A 24,502-nucleotide genomic window follows, 5' to 3' on the forward strand; every position below is an offset into this window, starting at 1 on the left:
ACTCTGGCCCACGGAACCGCTAGATAGCTGCTAGAGCTATGAAAGAATTTACTTCTTATTGTACTTGATAAAATGACTGGAAATAGCAACTTGAAAACAAAATTGCTGTTTTGTTTCAATTTTCAACCCAAGAAAGCCTTTCATTTTCACCCCATGGCTAGAAATGTCTTACAGGCTTGCAAGAAAATGAGTCAAGAATTCACAGTAATACAGTTACAATGTAACCTTTTGACTTACATCTTTTCCCCTATTATATAAAATTCCTGTCATAGGCCATTCACTTGAGCTCTGCTCTGAGTGATAGGATGCCTTTGGCAGCCTGAAGAGGGTAAGATGATGGGCCATAAAATACCAACTCTGGGAAGGACAAGGTTGGGCAAATACTGCTGCTGGGAGATCAAGCCTTAGCTGAACCAGCTGGAGAGGGAGCCAGCCCAGAGCTCAGTCAATACTAGCTACATTCAACAAGACAGGAACGGAAATATGAGGTGAGCATCAAATAGGGAGCAAGCATAAGGTAAGAGAAGGCCTATTCTATTTTTTAACTCATGAGATATATCATTATTCCATAAACAGTGCACAATGTTGGAGATTTAAAACCTCATGGGTCCTCTGTCACAGATGCTTCACTTATTTCTCATAAGCATCTGGAGAAATATGAAGTATTTTACTAGCTCTACCTCTATAAATGTGACAGCAGATTCAGGGAGGTTAAGTACATCACGGAGGCTACATGGTCGATCACTGTGCCGTGGAGTTGGGGTTCAAAACCAGTCACCATTCCGGTACAAAGACCATTTCCAATACCTCTGTCCCACTGCATCCTCCAAGACACAAAGCGATGGTGTTTCCTCTGGGGAAAAGTTTTTAAAAAGAAAAAGATGGTGACACAGCTGCCCACTTTGTTCCCTCCGCAGTCTTGTATTACTCTGAGTTGAAGACAACCATGCACGGTTATGCTGCCCAGGACTCAGAGGAAACCACAAGGCAGTGAGGGTGGTTATGGTCACTGATGAGGTGTCCCCAGCCGCAGGGTACAATGCAGAGCTCCCTAATCTGTGCACATTCCAGCCTGAAATGTTTCCAGTTAGAAAGCCCTAGCCTAACCCAGGAGAGCTAGAATGAAGTACTGATTTTTAGCTTTATATGCAAAGTGATCTTTCCATCTCGGAATAAACACATAGAGCATTTGGGATCGGAGGGTCAAGGGGGAAAACAGAGTTTCCCACTGAGACTTAGAAGTCAGGAAAAGAAAGTTGGTCAATGAGAACGAAACTAGTAAAATCTACACAGAATAGAAGGGAAAATCCATTTTAGGCATAAATTGAGATAGTAATAGTAATCCTAGCTACCATTTCCTGACCACCTACTATGCACCAGTCATAGAACGCAGCATTATATGCATTATCTTATTCAATTCTCATGACAGTTGTATTAGTTTAATTTTATTAATTGTTTCACAGATGAAAATGAGAGTTAGAAAAAGTTAAAATTTAGCCAAATCCCACAGCTAACTGATCAACCGATAAAATTCCAACCTAAGTCAGAACACCAAAATCTTTGCTCTCTGTACTAGGCTATGAATGTGTTACCAAGTAGGCTGGGAGTCCCTCAAATCCTAAATACAGGGGGCAGCCCTGGCATGTGACTGTAATGTATACAGTGGAAACCTAATCAACACTATTGTACCCACAGAAAAAGCTGTGTGAATAGAGAGAGGCTTATCACCCTTTGGCACAGAAAAAACATCCAAAAAGTGAGAAATAAACAGTGCTCACTCAGAACTATTAAAGAAAGAAATTCAGTGACTCATAGAGTGATAAAGATTTCCAGCACCTGAAGAGGTGTTACAGGACCAGATGACATCTTTGGCATTACCACAACCTGTTGAAACAGCTCTTCACTGGATTGACTCATTTGCTCCTCTAATTACATAATCATCAAGCAATATTTGAAATGGCCAAGAAAACATTCTTGAATATGTGTCATTGCATTTTGATGCAAACAAATTATGCAATTCAAAATTGTGCAATCTTTAGAAAGCACACTTCGATTTTAGGCACAAAAGTCAAATATATTGAATCACGTTAAGAGATCAATTATGAAAGAAAAAGAGGCAACTTTTAAGCCATGCTTATGCCATTGCTGTAGCTGCACCACCTTCAGCAGAGGGAAACAACTGCTTCCTGTTCCTTGTTTCTATTGTCAACTTCTTGGTGGTTTTTACATTCTTCAGCACTTCTGGGAGTGATTCAGGGACTTGTGTAGCAGCATTCTCTACGAATGTAATTTAAAATTATTTTATATACTCTAATAATCCAAATTTCCATTAAGTTGTGGTGCCCACATGAATGTGGAAAAACAGATCCCAAAACAATTATTTATATTGAGATAATACAAAAAGGACCCCATATTTGTCATGATAAGCTAGCTGTTAATTTAAAGAATGTCTATTTTTGTTAGAATTCAAATTAAGCTAATGCTCTGAAAATTTATAAAAAGCACTAACCTTCATGTTAGCAAAAATCACTATGTATCAGGCAAGAATAATGAAAAAGTATCAAATTACATGGCTGCAAAATAAACACCAAAGCAATATACACTTACGCTTCATTTCAGTAGATTTTTAATCTGATAGTACATTACACCTACTTTATATTTATTTCTGCATGACAGCTACCCTTGGATTATCCAAGTTTTGAATTGTTCAAGGTCTTCAGGAACGATTCTTTTCATGAAAATTGAACCATCATAATTTGATATGGAGGAAAGTACTGCAAATAGGTGGAAAGTCACTTCAATCATAACAAGAGACTAATCTCCTTTAGAAATTAATTTATATGTGCCCAATTTATAAACCTTTGTGTTGATACCTGATCAACTCAAGGAAACTGAAAAGGCAAATGACCTTGGACAAGGCCACTCTGTTGGGCTCTTGGGTGAAGGTTACCTGAACTGCGCATGCCCTTTGAGATGAGAGTCTATGCCCAAACATGCTAGCGCCACTCCCCCTTAACAGAAAAGGACAAATGACATTTCCTCTCTACTTTAAATTTATACTGGCCAATAAGACTATTGAATCACGGAGAAAGAATAAATTAAAAATAAATAGCCCACATAGGTCTCAATGCACAAACTAAAATCACCTTTCTAGCTGGAATGCAGCATTGCCTTCTCTTGACAAGGTTACCATTCAAATGCACAGTCATGGAGTCATTTCTTCTCTCTGTGTTCTGTCTGCCTGTCTAATTTAGAGTTCAGCTACCAGGAAAGAGCTGCTTCCATCCATTGCAGACTGCACTTACAGCCCTTCAGGAAATTGTCACTTACTATAAAATACCTGAATCAATCATAGAAAAGTCTGCTATCCCTATGACTTAGTTATTACTTTTACCTGAATAGAGTTTCAGTTAATTTAATTTCAGAAATGAAGTTGACAGTGGCTTCATCTAAAAATTGGGGAAGTTAATCGTGAAAGAAACATCTAAAAAGCTCCAAGCTAGAATCATTGGCTCAGCTTCCAGTTAAACATATGGCAGACTCTGTTCTGATCATTTTTCAAACTTTTTTATTGTATAGTGAAACATATACACAAAGCAAAGAAGTAAGAAAGCAATAGTTTTCAAAGCACTCTTCAACAAGCAGTTACAGGACAGATCCCAGAGTTTGTCATGGGCTACCATATGATCCTCTCAGATTTTTCCTTCTAGTTGCTCCAGAACATTGGAGAAATTTCTTTCATTTCTTCAGGGTCTGTGGTAATGCAGCCCTTCTCATTTCTGATCTAGTTATTTGCATCCTCTCTCCTTTTTTCTTTGTCAGTCTTGCTAGTGACCCATCAATTTTATTGATTTTCCTCAAAGAGCCAAATTTTGGGTTTATTAACTCTTTCTATGGTCCTTTTGTTCTCCCATTTATTTAACTCTGCTTTAATCTTTGTTATATCTCTTCTTCTATTTGCTTTTGGGTTAGTTTGCCATCGTTTCTCAATTGCTCCAGGTGAGAAGTTAAGTCCTCAATTTTTGCTTTTTCTTGTTTTTTAATAGAGGTGTTTAGGGCAATAACTTTCCATCTCAGCACAGTCTTTGTCACATCCCATAAGTTCTGATTAGTTTATACTCATTTTCGTTCATCACCAGATAGCTACTGATTTTTCTAGCAATTTCTTCATTGTCCCACTTGTTTAAGAATGTGTTATTTAATCTCCATATATCTGTGAATGTTCTAGTTCTTTGGTGGTTATTGAGATCTGGCTCCATTCCATTCTGTTAACAGAAAGTGGTATATTGAGGTCTCCTATTATTGCTGTTGAAACATCTCTTGCTTCCTTCAATTTTGCCAATGTCTGTCTCATGTACTTTAGAGCTCCTTGATTGAGAGTGTATACCTTTATGTATGATATATATTAATATATGTGTCCTTTTTTGTCTCTTATGATGTCCTTACCCTTAAAGTCTATTTTGTCCAATATTAGTATAACTATTCCCACTTTCTTTCAGTTACAACTTGCGTGGAAAATCTTTTCCTATCCGTTCACTTTCAATCTATTTGTATCCTTTGTCTATGATGAGTCCCTTGTAAAAGCATATAGCTTTTTATTTCTTAATCCATTCTACCCACGTGCATTTTTAATTGGTAAATCTAGTCCGTCAACATTCAAGGTTATTACTGAAAAGGTGTTTCTTGAATCCACGATCATCTTTTTTATTTTATTTGTCAGATCTACATATTATTTTCCCTTTTTCTCTTTTTATCCTTTAAATTAAAGGTATTCTTCAATTCTGTGTCCTCCTCTAGATGTCCCTCTCCTGTCTTTCTTTTGAAATTGGTAGAACTCCCTTTAATATTTCTTGTAGGACCGGTATTTTGTTGATGAATTCTTTCAGGATTTGTTTGTCCGTGAAAATTTTAACCTTTCCCTCAGTTTTGAAGGATAAATTGGCTGGGTACAAAATTCTTTCTCTTTTATGATCTTACATATATCATAACACTGCCTTCTCACCTCCATGGTGCCAGCTGAATAGTGGTGAACTCAGTCTTATTTGGTTTTCCTTGTATGTAGTAGATTGTTTTTCTCTTGCTGCTTACAAAATTTTCTGCTTCTCTTCAAAATTTGACAGACTGATTAATATGTGTCTTGGGGAAGGCCTATTTGGATTTATTTTGTTTGGAGTTCGTTGGGTTTCTTTAACTTATATATTTATGTCCTTTGTAAGGATTGGGAAGTTTTTCCCCATTATGTCCTCAACTACTCTTTCTAGCCCTTTACTCCTCTCTTCTCCTTCTGGGAACCCAGTGATTCTTATACTTGTGCTTATCATTTCCCTGAGATCCAATTCAAATTTTTTCATCTTTTTGCCATTTGCTCTTTTGAGTATTTGAATCAGTTATCCTGTCCTCTATATCACTTATTCTTTCTTCTGTCTCTTCAAATCTGCTGTTGTGTGCCTCTAGTATGTTTTTTATTTGGTCAACAGAGTCTAATCTCTGTGATATCTGCTATTTTTCTTTTTATTCTTTCAAATTCCTCTTTATGCTCTTCAACTGTTTTCTTGATCTCCTTTATGGCATTTGCTATTCCAATTATTTTGTTAGGTAGAGTTATATGAGCATCCTTGATTAGTTGTTGTAATGTCTGTGTCTCCTCTGGTGTTTTGATTTGACCATTAGCCTGGGCTATATCTGTCTGTATTGTGATATGCTTAGTGATATTCTGTTGTTTTCATCGCATGTAAATGTTTTTGATTTGCTTTGGGAGTTGATTTTCTTCAGCAGTCTAAAGCCTTGTGTTTGCGGGGTGGATGTATAGCAGGATGCAAGGTTCAGGGTGGGGAACAACAGTGCAGTAATGCGCTGCAGCACAGGTGTAGGCTCAGGTTGGGGATGTTATGCTGGTGCTTGTGAATGTGGGTGCCTAGCAGCCAGGGAGGATGTAACTGTGCAGGTGCACAGGTCTGGGGGCTTAACCCTGGTGTGTGCTGGTCTAGGGCATGAGGCCCTTTGTGCACATGTGCAGAACTGTGGCAGCAGGTCAGCATTATGCCTTCTGGGCTGGGGGCAGATGTGACCTGTTCTGTGCAGGTCAGAGCTTTCTCAGAGCTAGGAAGCGTGACTGATGCACATGCGCGCATCTAGGAGTGCCATAAACTGATGTTCCCAGAGCTGAGGGCATCACTGGGGGCCGAGTACATGCTTGGGTCTAGGAATGCTGTAAACTGATGCAAAGAGCTTAGGCAGGGGGAGCGGGAGGCTGTGCGACACTATGGGCGATGGGGGGGCGGGCGTACCCTGGGTATGGAGGTTTGTGCCCTCAGCCTTTATGTGCTAGCGACAGCTTGCGGGGAGCAGAAGTAGTGCTCGGGAGGGGAGCAGGACAGGTGGGATGGGCTGCACCTGGGGTGGGGTTGGTGGGGCAGTGATGCTTAGAGGACGGGGAGTGGGGGCAGGTTACAGGGTTCAGGTGCGTGGGGTGTGGGTGAGTCGCGGGTCATGGGGCTATGCTGGCGAGGGTAGTGTGTTATTGTCTCAAGGTTTCCATGGATCAGGAGATCAGGGAAGGTTTAGCTGGATTCTCTGCTCTGGGTATCAGCAGGCCAACATCAGAGAATCAGCTGGAACTGCATTCAGTTCCTCATGGCAGTGGCTGAAGTCACCACCTTCCTGCAAGCTCTCAGCAACCAGACACTGCACTCAGACCCACGCCACACCCTGTCACTGCATAGACGCTCACTTCTCAAGGCCAGCAGGAAAGCATCTACTGCTACTTCTGGTCTCTTTTAAGGCTCACCTGATTAGGTCAGGCTCACCTAGCATAATGGCCCCTTTGATGAACTGAAAGTCAACTATTAGAGACCTTAACTACATCTGGAAAATCCTTTTTGCCATGTAACATAGCACAATCATGAGAGTGGTAGTTTATCCTATTCATCGGCCCCGCCCACCCTCAAAGGGAAGGGATTATACAGATCATATACACCAGGAAGCAGAATAGTGGGGGCCACCTTAGAATTCCACTTCCCACAATGGTGAATAAGATCAATCTCAATGGGTCAGGTTAAGAGCCTGAGATGTTGAATATAAGGTGCTTGAAGTAGTATTGAAGCGCAGTTGATCTCAGCAAATGCTATTTACACCTCTATCATCCAGGCTTCTGGCCTGATTCCCTGTTTTGTATTCCCCATGTCTTAAAGAACCAGAGAGAAGTCTTCTAAAGATGAGACTGCTACACACGTATCAGAGTACTCTTATATGTTGCCAGACATCCCTGATGGCAGAAACATCTAACTCTTCCCCTCCCCCACTCACTTAAACCCATTTTAGAGAATTTCTGTTATGGATTGATCTATATTGCCAAGGCCATGGGTCACATTTCCAATGAGACTCTTTCCCTTATAAAGCTCATCCTTCCTTTTAGCAGCCTGGAAATGTAGACGACTGGGGCTGCTCTCCCACTTGGGAGAGGTCTCAGTTATACATATTTCTGTGGTAATCTCTGCATGTAAATTTATCATATTTTTGGACCCTACATATCTCTACCAGATGCAACATAATATAAGGATTAAGACCTTGGGCTCTGGAACCAGCCAGACTCCTGTTCAAATCTTCTCAGCTGTATACCTCTGGGAAGGTTACACAAAGTCTCTGAGCTTCACTTTTCCTGATTTTAAAAATAATATTGGTGTTCTAGTTTGCTAGCTGCCAGAATGCAATATACCAGAAACGGAATGGCTTTTTAAAAGGGGAGTTTAATAAGTTGCTAGTTTACAGTTCTAAGGCCGAGAAAATGTCCCAATTAAAAGAAGTCTATAGAAATGTCCAATCAAAAGCATCCAGTGAAAGATACCTTGGTTCAAGAAGTCCAGTGAAGTTCAGAGTTTCTCTCTCATCTGGAAAGGCACATGGTGAACATGGTCAGGGTTCTTCTCTAGGCTAGAAGGGCACATGGCAAACACGGTATCATCTGCTGGCTTTCTCTCCTGGCTTCCGGTTTCATGAAGCTCCCCGGGAGGCGTTTTCCTTCTTCATCTCCAAAGGTCACTGGCTTGTGGACTCTCTGCTTTGTGGTGCTGCTCTCTTTGAATCTCCCTCTGAATCTCCTATTCTCCCAAATGGACTTCAATAAGCCAATCAAAACCCAAATGGGTGGAGACATGTCATCACCTATCCAGTTTAACAACCACTCTTGACTAAATCACATCTTCCAGGGAGATGATCTGATCACAGTTTCAAACATACAATATTGAATAGAGATTATTCTACCTTTATGAAAGGGGGTTTTGATTAAAACATGGCTTTTCTAGGGGGCATACTTCCTTTCAAACCAGCACAATTGGTATTTACCTCCAAGCTCATTTTGAGGATTTAAAGCAATAATGCAAATAAAGAGATCAGCAGAGAACTGGATAAGTAGAAAGCATTTAATAAACGTCTGCTGTCCTCATTACCTTTCTCTCCTGCAAGGCCATGAAGGTAAGAGAAGTCTAGAGACCTACCATGGTTTGCTGGTGCAAATCCTGTGCAGTCAACCCAGCTCTGCTCTGGTCATTACAACAAAGGTCTTCTGGCTACTGCATTTGCTTCTCCTTGCTGAACAGCCTTCCTTGACTAATATCGTTTTGCCATAAGAGCAGTAAGAGAACACCATGCCATATTCTTTTCACTGACTGGGACTTATTCTTTTTCTCTGTCTCTGTCTTTTTTGTGTCTCTCTCATCTATCTTTCCTTTCTTTCTTTCCTTCTTTCTCCTTCCTTTCTTTCCTTCCTACTTTCCTTCCTTCCTTTCTCCTTATCTTCCTCCTTCCCTCCCTCCCTTCTTTCCTTCCTTCCTTCCTTCCTTCTTATCTGTCTATCTGTATTTCTATGTTTCTCTATCTCTACTACTCCATAAGATTGTATGCTGGGATAAAAGGTTGATATTAAGGTTTTAGGACACACTTTTTTACCATGAACTTCCTCATATTATATTCCTTAGGTTCTCAGGGATTTGGATAGACCTGATTTAGTTTCTTCCATTGACAACTGGACCTTGTGTATAGGATATACCCAGAAGCCTTAGAGAGATATTGACTTCTCCAGAGCCCAACTCATTTCAGGCACAACATTCTCCTAAAACCTTAATCTAGTTCTCAGAGAGTTAGACTTCTGCCATATTATGGTTCTGGCATTTCAACATGGGCAGTTCCCAAGGTTTCCAGGTTAGAGGAAGAGAGAGTGGGTGGAGTCACACAATCCTTAACTGCTTCAAGTCAGTAGAAAGATGTCCCACTTCTGCTCATAGTTCATTTGCTAGAACTACTCAAACAGGCCTAAGCAAAAACCTGGGAATGGAGACACACGTGGACCATTTGGTAAGCACTGTCTTTCCAAAGTCTTCCTTGCCTGGCAAAATTGTGATTAAAGGTGAATTCAATTGATTGCTTTGTGCATGTGATATCTCACTGGTTCTGTAGCTGTGCTATCTGACTCCATCAAAATGGGAATGGACCAAAGGTAAGTCACTTGTAAGGCTCATATTGCTATCAGCAACCTGGACCAGCCCCGTAGCTGAATTGATGAAACTTCCAAAGGTGGCAAAGCTTGGTTAAATACCAATAATAACTGGAAAGGAAGGATAAAAATAGCTGAGGATAAAGGGAAGAATCTATGAGTATGTGTGGGGGGAAAGTTCAACTTTATATTGGAGTGTTGGGAATAATAAAATTCTCTCTTAGCTTAAATTCCAGATGCTTGGAAGAGTGAAGCAGTATGTTTCCCAAAGTAGCCTCTGCTACTGGAAACTTACATGGTAGAAAGACAACAAGAAAAGTTGAGGGCATCTCTCCAGTGAACGCATTTGTCCTGTGTTATTATGCAGAGCAGGAATAATTGCTGATGACTAACTGAAACTCTCTTTAAGGTGCCTATGTCTTTTGATTCTTCTTTTAAGGGATATATCTATTATAAAGGATGGCTATTATAAGAGTGTATCCCTTTTGCACAGGCAAAAACACAAATATTAAGTACCAGGAAGACTGATCATTGTGTCAATATTAATTTTGAGGACCACATGTTTAGGCAGATCCTGGATACAGTGGGAAACATAGTGTTTGCAGGCTCACCATAGCCTAATGAATAAAAACACTTTCAGCACTTGTTCTGTGGGAGGAAATCTATTAAGCACAATAAAAAAGGACAGATTTCAGATCTGGTAAAGCATTAGCATCACCTGGTATGCTCACATCTCTGCTGAACATGACTCCACTGGAGACAAGGAAGGTTATGGGAAGCACACTCAAATGAAAATATACTTGGGAGGGACCACTACTCGTTCAGTTTTAGTATAGAGGGCACAACATTTGGGGGCAAAATGTGCATTATTATTGTTCCCAGGCAGTTAGCCCTCAATGGCAACACCAAGTGTGGTGGACTGAATGACACTGTCCAGCAAGACAAAGGAAGGTTCTTGGTAAAACAGACGATGTTTTAGGCAGCATGGGACAGATTAAATTTACTTTTAATGTCAAGTAGCATTCGGATCTGTTGGCTCAAACAGACAAATTGGAAGGGATTCTCTTCAAAGAGCAAAGGGAAGGTGAGCCTGCTTGGACAGATACTGATGCCCCCGGTACATGAGTCACATAAACCTATCGTATGATGTTAGAAAATGCTAGCACCTGGTGGTGGGAAAGAGCACGCACCCAAATCCAACAAGGTCTTGTAATCCTGCAAATTCAAATGGACACCCAAGTAGTCATAGTGCAATGACTTTTCATTTTAGCTCCAGAAATTCAAGGAGTACATCTTTGAAAAACGTATGTTCTCTCTGAATTTATGGAAATTTCTTTAGGGCAAAAATATAGCTTACATCATTGGTCCCTAAATACTCTTACCCCAAGAAATAAAGTAAGTATGTCATTTCAGAACTACAATAGAGATATCCATACACTTCTTGTGGAAGAAAAATGGGCTTTGTTAACATAGCACCAGATGGGATGCCATATCTGTGCAAATGTGGATTGAGGCAAGGAGATTGGCTTTGTTCACAGGGAGAATGTCACCCTTTAAGAAAACTATATTTCTCTCTCATTTGTTTTAGAACACAAAAACAGAATACCATAATAATGTAACATAGTACAATACAGGTATCACTGGTAAAATTTGGCTGCTTTATATATGATAAGACTGGTACTGGTTAAATGTACAGAAAAACTGAGTTAAAACCTCTTCATACTGTAATGCCAATGGAGACTGATTGGCTTGAGGAAGAAATGGATTCATTTCTCACCAATTAATAATTTATGCTCTGTAATAAAATGCTCTGCACAACTTTATCATAAAGTACAGATAGCTGTGATTATAGAGAAAATATATAATTAAGTTGGTATCACAGTAAAAAGAAATATGGAGTGGGTGGTGCAACAGTGGCTCAGTGCCAGAATTCTTGCCTGCCATGCTAGAGAACTGGGTTCGATCCTCAGAGTCTGCTCCTGCCAAAAAAAAGAAATAGGGAGTGGATTTGGGGGGTTGCGTGGGTTGTTTCTTTAAATCCTTCTCCTCTCCTCACTGGCTTCTACAAATGATGGGTATATTTGCATTATTAGTTTTGTTCTGCCTTACAAATAAACGTTATACTAAGTGTAGATGTAGGTACTACAGATGGCTTCATTGTAAAGAGATCCTGACCAGGTGCCAGGGCATAAGCTGAGGGATGTGCCAATGCAGCAGATCTGTTTTACTCAGTCCTCGCTTATCTCTATAGTCAAGAAGAACTAAACTCCTGGCATGTTCACATGGTTGCTGGTTAATAATGTTTCTTACATGCCCAAGGGAGTGTGTTGGGATGCACCAGGCTGTCAGCATTGTCTAAAGTAAACACGAAGCAGTGTGCCCCTGAGGTGCTCACCTAACTCTGTGATCAGCCTCCTTCAAGAATTCCCAACCCCCAAATTCACGTGGGCATCCCTGGGTGGAGATATCTTGCATGCAGCTGGACAGAAAACTCATCCATGTGAAGTGAGCCTTACATAGGCGTAGGGCTTGGAAGCTATACTTGACTCTCTTGCCTGTACATTATTGCATCTTTGTCCTGCTGTTCCTATACTGGATTCTTTGCTGTCATAAATCTAAGCCTTGAGTTTAACTGTGTTGACTCATGTACATCTTTATAGAAAAACACCAAAATAATGAGTGGTCATGGGATTCCCCAGAACTACAATAAAAAGATTTTCATTCATCTGCTGAATCTTTTTGTATATTCCCTGCATTGAACCTGGATCCCATCATTGTGGGTGTCTCGTGGTGTTTATATATGGACTAAGTGCATTTCTGAAAGAGAGTGGCAATTCAGAGCTCCTTCAGTATGGTTTGGTTCAGAGAATCCATCTTGTTCACCATGACAAAGGCAGGTATATTATCATTTAAAGAAATATTTGTTCTCTCTTTTTTTTTGTTTTTGCATGGGCAGACACCAGGAGTCAAACTTGGGTCTCCCGCATGGCAGGCCAGAGCTCTGCCTGCTGAGCCGCCATGGCCCGCCCGAAATATTTGTTTCTTTAGCCCAAAATAAAATTAGATTAGGAAGTTTCAACAGTGTTTCAAATAGTTATTAGAAAATTTTGTTCAAACTTAGGTAATTTTTATTAATAACCTTTGTCTGTTTATCTTAGCAATTTTGAGTTTTATACTGACAGAAGTAACATATTTTCAGTGTCATCTTTTTTGCAAATAATGTCTCATTTCCCTAGAATGGGAATTTTCTTAATTCAATGGTGTTCTATCTGGTTATTACTAGCATATGAGTATTGTTTTCATGCATTTATTCAGAAGTTGATAAACTTTCCTATGGATTCTAGTGGATTTTCAATGGATTCCAATACATGTTTTTTCTAGACAGTCCTCAAATCACGTTTAAAAAGTTATCATTTTCCCTTATTTATGCCCATACTGAGTAACTATTATGCTTGATTTTAAAATAGTCCTCCAGTGTTTCATATTTAAGAATATTAATTAAAATTTGAGATATTCTTTGTCATCTTATAATGTATCTTCCAGATCAAGGGTTCTTTTCCCCCCATAACTTATCAAGAATATATGACAAATTAAATTTAATGACTTTCAGCAGCTACTTAGGGGATGATGCAATATTTTTTACTTGACCTATCAATGTGAAATACAGGCGGTTCTTACTTTGCATGGCAGTGCAGGACTGCAAAAAAATGACTGCATGTTGAAGACATGCAAAGCAATCTTATGCAAAGGGAAAAATTGTGATTGTTTCACAACCTTCAAAATTGTTGTCAATACATAGAAAACTCTCACTGTCCATTACAAATGTAAAGAGAAGTGAAAAATAATAAAACCTATAGTTATTTAGTACAATGTGACTTTCAGGTGAGAAACATTGAGAATTAAAGTGTTTATTTCTTCGAAAAAAAACTTATGAAGAAAATTGGAAAGTATATCCCTTTGAAAAATTATGTACTCCCTTGTACATTTTTAAATTGACATCTAAAACCTTCATATTAAAATTTAAAGGGCTGTAAACAATGTGATTTCCAGAGCACTGTAAATTGTGACATTTTGAAATGTGTTCCATCACTCTTCTAAATATATCTAGTGGGATCTAAATAACAAAGTGATTTAAATCTACCATCTCCCATTTAAAAAGTAAACAAGCTTTTCTTTAACATGCAAAAGAAAAAAAAACTTCCAAGGAGAAGTTCCAACAGCCCTTGATTTTCCTCATCATATAACTTATGGAGAGAGAAACCTTTCTATGAGTCGCCCAATTGTCATACTTCTTTCTGGGTTTGGATGAGCTTTCTGGTTTTATCCATTGCATTTTTTACATTGTGAAATTTTTCTGAGTCCCTCTGATTGAAGTTTCTTGCCAGAGTCACTTCTTCTTGGAGATCTTTATCCTTTTTGTCACAACCAGTTTCCCAATTGGTGTCCGTAAGTTCACCATCATAAGTTCTGTGGCTGCCATCTAAATTCCTCCCATGCTGGCAGTGACAATGTCTTCACAGTCCCTGGTTTCTTCTCTCACTTGATTTGAATTGCACTTCAAGCGCTATTTGTTTCTTTGCTTCATTTTCATCCTTGTTGGCCGATTCCCCTTTCAATCTTCCATTTTTGTAGCATGTCACAGGGGTTTATTCCTGAGCGACAAAGAGGCGATAGCACTACATGCTTTACAGAATCTGTACTGAAACTAAGTAACAGATGCCCAGTGACCAATCCCTGTTGAAGACTTGATTGATGATTCATTGTGATGCGAACATTCATTGTGTATGCATAGAGATGTGGATTGAAGAGCTAACAGTCAGGTTTGGCCATTACCACAGTCATATCATGGGACCTGAATCCAAATTGGGTTGTTGAGATACTGAGGTTATTTAACTAACTGAGGTTATTTAACTTGGTAACTGAAGCTCATACACATCAGAACTGAGCAAAATGGGGACTTCTTGTTTTATGTTTAAAGCTTTCTAAATATTGTTATTTTTACATTCTTAGTGCAGACTCTTTGGGGGTTCTTGTTAATTGTAAATTTTATATGTCATTGTTTAATAAAATTCTATATTCACATTTTAAGTAACATTGGGCCCTAATTTCTTTCAGTAGCTTTTTTTCAAACTTTATGAAGTATTAGAATTAGAGCAAGTAACTTTTTAGCAAATGCACTGTTTAATGTCATAATTCTGATGTTCCTGGACGAATTATACATATAATAAATATTTTTTCTTTAAATATTTCAAATAACTCATATGACTACTTTTATCAATAAATGATAGATTCTATGAATTCCTTTTCAACTGTCATTAGTATTCTATCGCCTTGATTTCTTTAAGTTAATATTTGCCTGGCCATTGTTCTTAATTACATTCAGTATTATTATGTTTTATGTTTGTTGTAAAGAACATATACTTGAATTCTGGGTGCATGTGTGCATATTGGCATGTGTTTTCATGTGCCTTTATAACCTAAACTGAGATTTTTCATAAGCACTCTCTTTCAATATGACCATACTCCTGTCACTTTCTTTTATAGTTTCTTTATTTGTAGTTCCTTTCTAGTGTATTTTATTTTCTTCCCATACTACTTTGCTTGCTATTATTTCCTTTAATGATGTGGATGATAGATCTTGCTATAAATCTAGTAATGGCTATCTCACAGTTTATAAAGACATTTGTAAATTATTTTTCTTTAATTGTGTTAGTTTAATTTTTTCATCATTCATTCTGGTATTAAAAATCAACAAAGCATTAAATAAAATTTGAACAGATATGTAAGGACAAATAATCTCAAAATAAAGGAACTACAGTCTGGAAGCCACATAAAAATGGCTGTCAAATTTAGATGAGATCATGTAATTATTTTCCACCTGAATGCTTTCTGTAGCTGGGTGTCTCATTTTCCTGCATTACAAAAAGCAAAAGGGAAATAAAGCAACAAAAGTGTTGATCATAAAGACGCATGGCCTTTTCAAACATACAGACTCACTGTGAAACAGAAAGGGAAAAAAAAGAGTCTAAATAGGCCATCTTTGCAAGCAACCATCTTCATGGAGACATTCCCATGCTTAGACGTGCTTCTTTTCATCAGTAGTTTCAACTCTACTAAAAGGAAGTTGTTATTCCAGAACATATCTTCCTTTTTTTCATGTCTTTCGTGCTTTCTGTCTTTCTTACTTCTTCCTTTCTTCTTTTTTTCTCCATTATTTTCTTTCTCTTTCTTTCCTTCCTTCTTTTCTTTTCTTTCTCCTTCCCTCCCTTCCTATTTTCTTTTTTGTCTTCTTTTCTTTTCTCTTTGGTATAGAATATTAGAGCTGGAATGTATCTCTGAGAACATATAGTTTAGCCCCATGAGAGTCTATATGACCTGTCAAAGTCCCTGACATTAACACTTGATCTTAGCCAAAAGGCCGAGAAGCGATACTCCCTGACGTTTGATAACAGAGGAAGTAGCATTAGAATCCAGGTTTCCTGCAGCTCAGTGTACTGCCCTTCCCATCACGAGTCTCTAGCTCCCTTATCTCTGCTGTTTTGTTTCATTTGTTTCTTCCTAGAATAAATTACACAGCGCATGCCACTTAAGTTTTCTGTAACTCACATCACAAGTTCAATGACTCCTGACTGTAATTGCTTCATTTCAGAGATTCTGAAATTAAACCAAACACACACACAGGCACATAAACACATGCATGCACACGTGGACATACAAAGTGACTTTCCCAAATTCAAAGACTTGATGTGTAATATACTAAAGTAGCACTGAAAGTGTTTCCCTTTCTGATCCCTCCATCCATAGATTGGAAATCATCAGTAATCATAATCATATAATTAAAACCAATGCAACTAAAACACCAAGCAGTACCCTAGAATCTAAAAACATGAACTAAAGAAGAGAAAAGAAAAACATTAATTCTCCAGTTGCTAGAAAAGGTAACAGGCTCATTCATAAGCCTTCCTTAGAAACTCCATCATTATCTCATGTAAATCACCACTGATGTGCAATCAAAGAAAATAAACCATTGTCCAGTCCATGGTTTCATTGCTCTCAATTTGCTTCTGTGCTTCACCAGTCTGATAATTTGCTAGATGGCCCTGCCCATCCACAAAGTGGTTTCTTTGGTTTGCAATATGACCCACTGATGTAAAAATGACCAAGATGGTCCAGGGACGGCCCAACATGGCCATTGCACTCCAGCCTGTCCTGATCTCCAGCTGCTTGTCGGGAACCGGCCTGGAGTTTGCAGGGCAGTGACCCCCCGCCCCACTGCCCTCGGCAGTGCCCCCAGGGCTATAATTCCACCAAGGCAGAGTCTTCCCTATCTTATTTCATGCCACAGTCTCAACACCCAGACTAGGGCAGAGTAGGTGGTAGACACCCAATAAATATTTGTTGAATAAGAAAAAATGCCCAAGATGCAGTCTAAGTGAAGATACAGAATGAATACATGAGGTGGATTATAAAGCAAAGTCGCATGAAGTCCTTGAAGAGTTCTTTGTGTCAATTCTCTCACTTGTTATTTCTTTTTAATTTTGAAGAAATTCTAAGTTAACAAGTCATGTTTATCCATGAAATGAATTAATCTGAACCCTGTTGACTTTCGACTGATATTATTGTCCTTTAATTCTTGTTTTAATTAAACTCCTGATGAAGAACACGTATCAGCTCAAACCTATTTCCCAAATGTGGAGGCTGACATGTTTTTTTATTCTTCGAGATGACACATAGTGTTGATTAACAGAATAAAGAAGCAGACTCAGATCAATCCTGTATGCCAGGAACACTTTCATTATATGTATCTGCGTATGCAGCAGAGATGCCGCTCTCTCACGGACAGGAGGGCAGGCAAACAGGTATAACAAAGCACGGATGGTCCCTGCACAGCACACAAGCATCTTTGTCCTTGGGTGTAGCCATGTCCCAACCGCATTCTCCCATCACCTTCTTCAAGAAAGATCAACTACTCACATCAGCTCTGCTCCCTCTCAGTGACACACATTCACAAAACCCAGGTGGCATTTGGGTGCGCACATCCCTGCACAGGAGGATGTAAAGAGTTAAACCTACTCAAACTTTGGTTTTGAATGAGCTATACTTTAAATTTGAAAATAAAATTATGTACTTATAAAAATTTTGAGAAATACAGAAAAGAATAGTGGCAGAAAGGTATCCACTTATAATCCCATCAGTGAGGAGTCTTTTTTTACATATTTCCTTTTAAGCTTCTCTCTTTGCCAAAGAGAAGCTTGAAAGGAAATATATCTTGGGCATTTTTTCTCATTCAGCAAATATTTATAAATGTATATATTTCCATTTATATATGTATATATAAAAAATATATTTCCATTTATGTTCGATATCTTGATTAATTTACCATATCCTTACAAGTCTTTCTAACATATCATCTTTAATTGCTTATGTTATCCCATGATATAGACCTAATGAAATGCACAGTCACTCCTTCCTGTTATTTTTTCATTTATAACCTTTAAAAGTAACATTGTGAATGAAAACTTTGTGCATGAATATTTCTTCACATTTATGACTGTCATGATGAAAGATTCCTCAATAATTAAATCATTAAATGCTGTTATTATTATTGCTAAAAATATTATAAGAACCTCCTTTTTGGCCAAATTCTTGCCAGCAATAAATAACTTTATAAGTTAAATTTGTTTGACATTTCATTCAATGTTAAGAGATTGGCCTTTTTTATATTTATTAGCCCTTTATTTTCCTTTACTTGTAAACATAGTTGTTTTAATAGTTTTGTATTTATTTGTGCTACTGCAGTATACATTATATGGTATACAGCATGCCATATACTATACTCTACACTATATGTTATATACACAGGATATATTCCATGCATATTATATGTAGAGAGGCTTATTGCATTTTAAACTTAGAAATAACTTCTTTTTTCTATAAAGGGATAGTTATTTACCTTCTCATGTGTTTTTTTTTTCCTGTAAAAACTTAACGAATATTTCCTAAGACAGTTGCCTAGAGCCATACTGGCAAGTAGTAAACATTCACTAAAGTTTTGCTGAAGGATTATCAGTTATGTGGGTCCTAAGAGGAGTGTAGTTCACCAAGAAGTTCTCCACGTTAGGGATTCTAAACAACAAAAATAACACCCTTGAAGGAGTTTTATTTTTAAATGCAGATATATTTTACATTTGTCTGCTTCTGAGATCAGTCTCTGAAAAAACCCACAATCATCACAGCAATCTATAACTATGTAGCAGAAATTCCAATGCAAAAACAAATTGGTATGCTCTGTAGTTAGTATACTGGTCCACAGTTGGGATAGTTCCAACTTTCCAAAGGGCAAGGAATGGCGTTAAATAATAACTAATCCTCAAAAGAAGTATCAGAAAACAAAGCCTCATTAGCTTAAGAATTTTTAAACATCATGCCTTCTTATATAATTACAATGTCTCTAGAAAAACTGTAGAACTTTAATTATTTAAAGGTTATATATAAAAGGCTGGATTAAGGGAAGCTGTTTTATAACATGTTCTTTTCATTTCTAGGAAGAGAGAGGAAGCCAAAAAAGTAATTAAAACAATGGGGGTGTAAAGGATTATCATATCTCTAGGATCTGCAAAAACAAAATAAGACAAAGACTGAATCAAAATGATACTAAAAAGTAATTAAAACTTTGTAGAATCTTTTAGGTTCTTTGGCTTCCAGTGAAAAATCCTACTAAAGACTGGCTAATGAAGCCAGTACTTTCACTCTAGATAATGCTACTTATCTGAAGAGGCAGGCCAAAAAAAAAAGGGGGAGTCTCTTATAGGTCACGGGTAAGTCATGGAAAAGCATAACAGGGTCTGTGAAATGCAAGGAAACAGGTAGGGAGAAGATTAAATGCCAGAAACAATACTTCTTTCAGAAACTTTGATAGGATTTTGCCAATCTGAAAGTTTCCATATTCTCCAAATCCACAATATCACTAAATGGCTAAATTATATAGCCATTAAGATATATATATATATATATATATATATATCATATATATAAACCGTTAAGGGTTTTATATATATATATAAAACCCTTAATGGCCCATAAAAGAAAATGCTTTTGTTATAACGTGGAACTCGTTTGCAAACTGATGGCTTTTTCAGTGTAAGCTCCTTGTCAATAATTCATCTTGTTCATTGTCAATTTTGACAAAGTTGACCCATATCTGTAAGTTCAAAGCTCAAATTCATCAATATACAAAATGAACTTCAGAGTAACACCTGAAGGATGTTTACTCCCTAGAATACCAAGAATCAATCCTGTATCCAGAGACAGTAATCAATATACAACATTCCAAGTTGTAGCATTTTTCCCCATAGAACACCCCGTTCTTCTGACTCAGTTTTGATGTGCTTGCATGAATTTCAGTCCACATCTGATATGGATTATGCAACCGGTGCCAGACCCTTCCAACTCTTGGGATTTGAAAGAAATTTCAGGGCCTTAATATAATTACTTCTCTTTCCTCCTTCCAGGAGCATCATTACCATGAGATTCTATATAAGGAAGGGGACCAAAAGACAAATTCTAATTGTCCAGGGGCCTTTCTAGTCTAAGATTCCTACCACCACCACAAACTCCATCACTGTGCTTTGACAATCCCAAATTATCTAAATGTTAAATGTTACAGAAATATAAGGACAATAGTTATTCTAAATATTTTATTTAGAATAGGAGAAAGAATATAAACAACAAAAGAAAATCTGCTATGCACATTTCTTCCCAGTTAGAGACAATCCTGGCTTTCCTACTATATTGATCACCTATTGGTACAAGAGTGCCATGTAACAAACAACATATGTTCCATGGCAGCCACACAGGAGCAAGAGGGGAAGTGGAAATGCACAAGGCGTTCTTTCTCAAGGCTCTAGCTTTTGCCACCTCTGCTAGCATCCCAAGGTCATCACATGGCTAACTTAGAGTGAGACTGAAAGGAAATACCCAATTACATGGCCAAGCACCTGGGCACAGGCATGAGTGAAGAATACAGGCACTTAATTTATTATATATTTCACATCTTGAATGGGCATTTGATTATTTTTTATAGATTTTATAGATTCAATCTCATATGGTATTTTCCATCTTGACATCTATCTTCTTGAATATATTAATCACTGTTATTATAAAGTCTGCTTCTGTCAACTCCAAGTTCTAAATCAACTCTGCCTCTGTTTCTATTTCCTGTTTTTTTTCTCTTGGTCTTGTGTCTAGGACGCCTAATCATTTCTAATTTAATGCCTGATATTGTGTATGAAGAGATGTAAAGAGAATAGAAAATGTTATCTTCTTTCAGAAATGATTGCTTAAGTGTCTGGCAGACAGATCTATTAAGAGAAGACCGGCCTAACCCAATCAGGCATTGAGCTGATTTAGACTGGGTTTCAGTGCCGGTATTAATCTTGTTTCCTCTTACTCCTAGGGTATTGTCCTTCTGGCAATACAACTGAGCATCTGGGGTGATTACCAGGCTTTCTATAAAGTTAGAAACAACTGAAATATGAAGCTAAATTTTGGGAAAAACATATAAAAGCAACAAAACTAGATTTAAATAACGGAATCATTGGCATAGGGGTTGAGATGATAGTTACTTCTGATGAGAGGAAGGAGGCTTTGGATTGTGGAAGTCCATGAGGCTAGATGTGGGTCCCCAACCAAGTCATAGCTTTGTTTAGATGACACACATAAGCATCTTACTTAATAAGTAATCAATAAATTGAATTTGAAAATTGAGTAAACCTACACATTCAGTTGAGTGTGTAAAGACCCAAGGGCCATTGAAAAATAAAAGAAAAAGTAGGAAATAGCAGACATAATATGGCATTAATGTGACTAGTTCATTATGAGTTAGATGGATGTTTGGATGGATGGACAGATGGACGGATAGATGGATGATGCATGCATGAATGGATGCATGGATGCATGGATGGCTGGATGGAAGGAAAGATAATAGTATATCAATCACTGTTTATTGTCTAGCCAGCATCCATCACTACTTCCTCCTTTCTAAGATAACTCTGATTTTTTTTAATATAGCCACTTTTCTGTATATAATTTATAATTCTTATCAGAGTCCTGAAGGCAGGTTAGGATGGGTATCCTGTGTTCATAAGGGTCCCATCCCCTTTGAAGTAGACTGATGCAGACATGGTCTGGCCAATGAAATTTGAGCGTAAGTCTACGAGGAGTCTTCTGGAAATGTATCTTTATTCTTAAGAAGTTTTGTCTCCTTCTTTTATGGCTCCGGATGGCTTCAGGTCAGATATTATGCCTAGAAATCTACTGAGAAAAGCAGTCCGGAGACCAAAGCCCCAGGATGGCCTGCTAGATTTAAAAAATCTTAAAACTATCTTGTCTTTTCCCTTCTTCTTATATGAGATTATACATTTTCTTTCTTTTAAGTCCAGTTTATTTGAGGTTCTCTTTCACTTACAGACAAACCACCCTAAGTGATTAGAGATAGATGGATAAGTAAAGAGATGGTGGAGATAGGTACATAGATGACAGATAAGAGAGAAAGAGAGATGATAGATTATTTAAAACATTTATCTCAGGTAATGACATTACAGAGTGATTATTTTTTCTTAAAATGTTCTATAATTACAAATTTTTCTATCAAATCATATTGCATCTGCTATATATTTTTAGGATTAAAAAAACAGAACTTTTAAGCTTGACATAATATTTCCTTTAGAATAGATTTTAAATTCTTTACCTGACAGTCAAAGCTCCACAAGTTCAAGCCCCTTTAGCCTCATCTCACAACTTCCTTTTCCTTCTACCTCCTAGCCACTGAAATATTAAGCTTGCACCTACCTCAGGACCTTTACACTTGATGTTTCTTTGGCTTAGAACACTCTTCCCCCTCCTTGCAAGGCTGGTTTGCTCTGATCACTGAGCTCTCCATTCAAATGCCGTGTCTTCATTTAACAGACTTCACATTTCTATCTAAAATAACAACTCTGGTCTACCTCTTCAACATATTTTATTTCCTTTTTGCACACATCAATACCAAAAATTTGGTATATATGTGTCTTCTTGTTGTTGTATCTTCTCCCTTTAGAATATAATTTTATGAGGCTGGGCCCTTCAATATATATATATATTCATTATTGTACTCCCAGTGCATAGTATAGTGTATTGAAAATATATATGTCCAATAAATTTTAGTTAATTTAATGAGTCATAAGATTATTCTTTTTGGAAATCTGAGACTCTAATAAATATGCATTGCATAGGACAAAAAGTGTCTTAGTGGATCCATGATCTGATTCAATGCAAAAATTTTTTCTTAAACATTTTAAGTTTCTGTGTATTTAAATTAAGAGTGTTTTGATATCTTTCAACATCTTTTGGAGATGGCTTCGAATAATTGGAGGTAGCCTTGAGTATTAAAAAAAAAAAAACCGCGTAAAGAGTTCCTGATTTAAAGATTGAGTTTTAACACAAATGAATTCTAGTTTTCAATGGAGAAAGTTCCCTCTCCCTTAACTAGCAAAGATGTGTCCTCATCGCAAGAACATTGTTTTTCAGTTTAATGCCCATTTTATATTCTACACATTCCTTACGAAGAAAATGTTTGAAATAATGGAATATAACCTGAACGAAATGAACTTATATTTTACTGAAAATTAATGATGCAATTTAATAAAATTCTTCCTTAATATGTATCTGTTATGTGCACTATACAGAGCCAACTTAATGCTATTCAATCTACTCCTATGTATGAAGATCCAAATAGCTGATATCACTTTCAAATTTTGCTATGTATACCTGAAGGATAATATTTATTGTGCTTTTTTTTTCCTGGGTCCTTTAACCTTATTTTCTATTTAGAAACATTCATGTCTTATCAAATTTGCTAATAATTATCAAAACTGGATACATTCTAGTACATCCTCAACTGAATAAATCAAGGGAACAATCACAGATGAAGGATCTCATGTAATAAATCAATACAGTGATTTAAAATTTATTATCCCAGTAACTCTCCACTATAATCTTCTGAAATGAATATTTTAACCTCTAGTTTACAGGTGAAGAAACCAGAGCCCGTAAACATTACCTGACATGCATGCTCAAGACAATTGCACAATCAGGGATCTGAAAAGAAATAGACAGTACTTTCAAATGGAGTCCATAAGAGCAAGATATAAGGAATCCACAAGAAAGAGCCTGGTACCTCAGGGCTAGCTACAGTAGAGGGCTGTAGGAATGATGAGTGATGACAGTCACTGGAACCTCGAAACACAGATAGTGGTGTCATAAGTCCAATAGTCAGGAGCCACATGTAATAGTTATCTACTGCTGCATAACAAATGACACCCAATACATATCCACTTAAAATAACATTTGTCATTTTAAATTTTCTATGGACTGGAAGTCAGAGAGTAGCTCAGCTGGAGACCTCGACTCAGGATTACTCACAAAATTACAGTCAATGCACAGGCCAGGACTACACTCATTGCAATTCCGTCAAAGGAAAAGTTGCACTGAACAATGTTAAATAGACAAGGATGACTATTCAGGGTTGCTGTAGTAGGGGAAAGAGGAGAGAACTTAGCTCTGCCTAAACAAAGGACAGCAAGCTTTCTAAAGGCTGAGAATGGGTTGGAAGGAAAGCCCTAGATGATAGTCAGGGGGTTTATCACTGGGGTGGGTGAAGGATTTACAGAGATTGCAATGAGGATCCCTTGGTTTGGAATGTTTTCCTTTCACTTATTAGGACACCTGGAATCTACAAGGGCAAGGAGAGAGGAGGGGATAAGGAACTGTCCACTTAGGAGCCTCCCAGGCACCTGCACAGAGTGGGTGAGAGTTACAGAGGCCGGGGAAGTTGGGGGTGAGTTTGAGATTTAGAATAGTTAGGGTCTGAAGTTATCTTTTGTTTCCTTTTTTTTCCCTGCAGTCATCTCTGCAGTACCACCGCTGCAAGATTAGTTTCAAGGTAGCTGGGATGGGAAAGGTCAGGGGTGGGGCATG

The 24,502-nt window shown here is 37.8% G+C and overlaps 1 long non-coding RNA gene across 2 annotated transcripts in view; it reads left to right on the forward strand.

Annotated features, from left to right (window-relative positions):
• Nucleotides 1–297: 297 nt before the first annotated feature.
• The window catches only part of LOC143679595 (uncharacterized), a 46,700-nt gene continuing 22,495 nt past the window's right edge, over nucleotides 298–24,502 (forward strand). The window contains exon 1 of one of the 2 annotated variants that reach the window (XR_013173865.1): nucleotides 298–517. This is a non-coding gene — a long non-coding RNA (uncharacterized LOC143679595). The remainder of the gene's footprint in view (nucleotides 518–24,502) is intronic. The other variant, XR_013173864.1, reaches the window with a different exon arrangement.

The sequence above is a fragment of the Tamandua tetradactyla genome, chromosome 4 (assembly GCF_023851605.1).
Source record: "Tamandua tetradactyla isolate mTamTet1 chromosome 4, mTamTet1.pri, whole genome shotgun sequence".
Lineage (NCBI taxonomy): Eukaryota > Metazoa > Chordata > Mammalia > Pilosa > Myrmecophagidae > Tamandua > Tamandua tetradactyla.